At 47.9% G+C, this 2252-nt stretch overlaps 1 pseudogene; it reads left to right on the top strand.

Annotated features, from left to right (window-relative positions):
- The first annotated feature begins 1229 nt into the window (after positions 1-1229).
- Positions 1230-1927, top strand: LOC101102830 (proteasome subunit beta type-6-like; annotated as a pseudogene).
- Positions 1928-2252: the final 325 nt, after the last annotated feature.

Here is a 2252-nt window from a genome sequence, read left to right as displayed (position 1 = left end):
AGGCAGAAGTCTCCCAGGTGGGTTTTCTGGTCAGACTCGTGAGATCAAAATGTGATTATGGATAGGAGGATGTGCTTTGGAAAAATCCAAGGGAGCCCCGAGTTTAAGGAAGTGCTTTGACAGCAAACACCCTCCCTTGTTCCCTCCCCAGGGGTAATGTTTCTTTGTCTATTTTATGGCCTTTTTTGTAATTTTGGCAGAAACTACAGTATATTCACTTTAGAGGGTAACATGATCAGATTATGGTAGCTACACTTTGGGATAGACCTGTTCCCTTACTGATTGTCTCTAATCAGCAGCCCCTCTGGGACCCACTGCTCAATCTTCATCTGCTCCCTGAGAGATAATGATTTTTCACAGGAACCCCCAGGGAGTTTCAACATTATTGAGAAGGAAGGTCTCTTTTAAGATCAAAATCGCCCTTAATAGCTGTGTTTCTTACAGCCATTGAAAAATGGAAAATGGTACCGTGAGTTCAGTTCACATTTTAAAGTAAACTTGAATGTTACTAAATCTGGCTTAAGGAGATGGCTACTTTAATTTGAAAAATGGTCCATATACTATTTTAGCAAATTCAAAGAATGCTTTCCGTTTTAGGCTTCGGTATTTATAGTAATGTCATGTTCTTGACCATTGATGAAATCTTGGCCATTGTGCTGATAATCTAATGTCAGTGTTTATTTTCTAGTGCACGTAAACACGGATGGGTTTACAACCCGCGGCATCCAAAGTTCAGTGAAATACACCTCGGTTAGGAAGCATAGTGTCACTCAGCCCACAGGCCACGCTCTTGGGGGTAATTCTGCTTCTCCCCAGAGCTCTTCTGCCCCACAGGCTGGAAAATTACCACTTTGGTATATTCTATCACTTGTATTAATCGAGGTGTTCCCACATATGAAAGATAGCAAGGTGAATGGCCCTGCTCCCAGGCCAGGGTGTGGTCTGTGCATCTGGTGGGTTTTCACCCCTGGTGTGGAAGATGCTACAGGTCCAGGTGGTCTGAATTAGCAATAAGCATCTGAGCCTTCCCCGGAGTGCTCAGACCAGCACTGCTGCAGTCACCTGGAGTTTCTCTTGTTCTAAACAGAGTTCAAAAATAATTGTTTTGATGAGTCAGTGTCCAGAATGGTCTTACTACCCCCACTGTGTACCTAGCACAATGTTCAAGAAAGCAAAAAAAAAACCCCTGGGAAGCTGACTTCAAGAATGTACAGTTCAGGAGGAAGAAGATGGCAGCCACCTCAGTAGCTGCTCGGGGAGCTGGGCCAGCACCAGCCTGTGGGCCTGGAGCCATCGCTCCCGACTGGGAGAGCGGGGACGTTTCCACAGGGACCACTCTCGTGGCTGTGCAAGCTGATAGGGGCGTGGCTCTAGGAGCAGGCTCCAGGACAACCGCTGAGTCGTACACTGCCAAGCTGATCCCTGTTCACAACTGTATTGTCTGCTGCCCCTCAGGCTCAGCAGCTGATACCCAGGCAGGAGCTGATGCAGTCACTTATCAGCTTGGTTTCCGCAGCATTGAACTAAATGAGCCTCCAGTGGTACACACAGCGGCCAGCCTCCTTAAGGAGATTTGTCCCTGATACCAAGAAGGCCTGATGGCAGGAATCATCACTGCTGGCTGGGACCCCAAGAAGGGGGTCAGGTGTCCTCGGTGCCCATGGTGGGTATGATGACAGGTCTTTGCCATCTTAGGCTCTGGGAGCTCCTATATCTATGGCTATGTCAATGCCACCTGCTGGGAAGGCATAACCAAGGAAGAATGCTTGCAGCTCACTGCCAATGCTCTCCTGTTGGCCCTGGAACAGGACAGCTCCAGTGGAGGGGGGCCCACCTGGCAGCCATTGCAGAATCAGGGGTAGAGCAGCAGGCACTGGCGGGAGAACAAATTCTCCAATTCACCATGGCCATAGAGCCACCGCTCTGAATCCCGAGACTCTAAGATCCAAAAGAGACACCCCACACTGCTACAAAATTCAATAAACAGTTTGTCAGTGAGGAAAAAAAACAATGTGCAGTTCATTTTGTTGCCAAATTGAAGGATTTGCAGGAAAGGGGAATGCTACACAGTGAGAGAAAGGAACCAGGAGTTTCAGTTCAGGGGACTGGGGAGGAGAGGCAGAGGAGGAACATTTAAACTCCGACAAGAAAGAGCTTGACTGGATGTGGAAGGATGGTGTCCAAGTCAACACATAAAAATTCTGGCCCCAACCCATGCCTTAGAGGTGACTCAGTTTTCAAAATGCTGATTT

Source organism: Ovis aries, chromosome 13, assembly GCF_016772045.2.
Source record: "Ovis aries strain OAR_USU_Benz2616 breed Rambouillet chromosome 13, ARS-UI_Ramb_v3.0, whole genome shotgun sequence".
In the NCBI taxonomy this organism is placed as follows: domain Eukaryota; kingdom Metazoa; phylum Chordata; class Mammalia; order Artiodactyla; family Bovidae; genus Ovis; species Ovis aries.
Note: the sequence above shows the minus strand (reverse complement) of the source record. Positions and strands in the feature narration are given on the sequence as shown.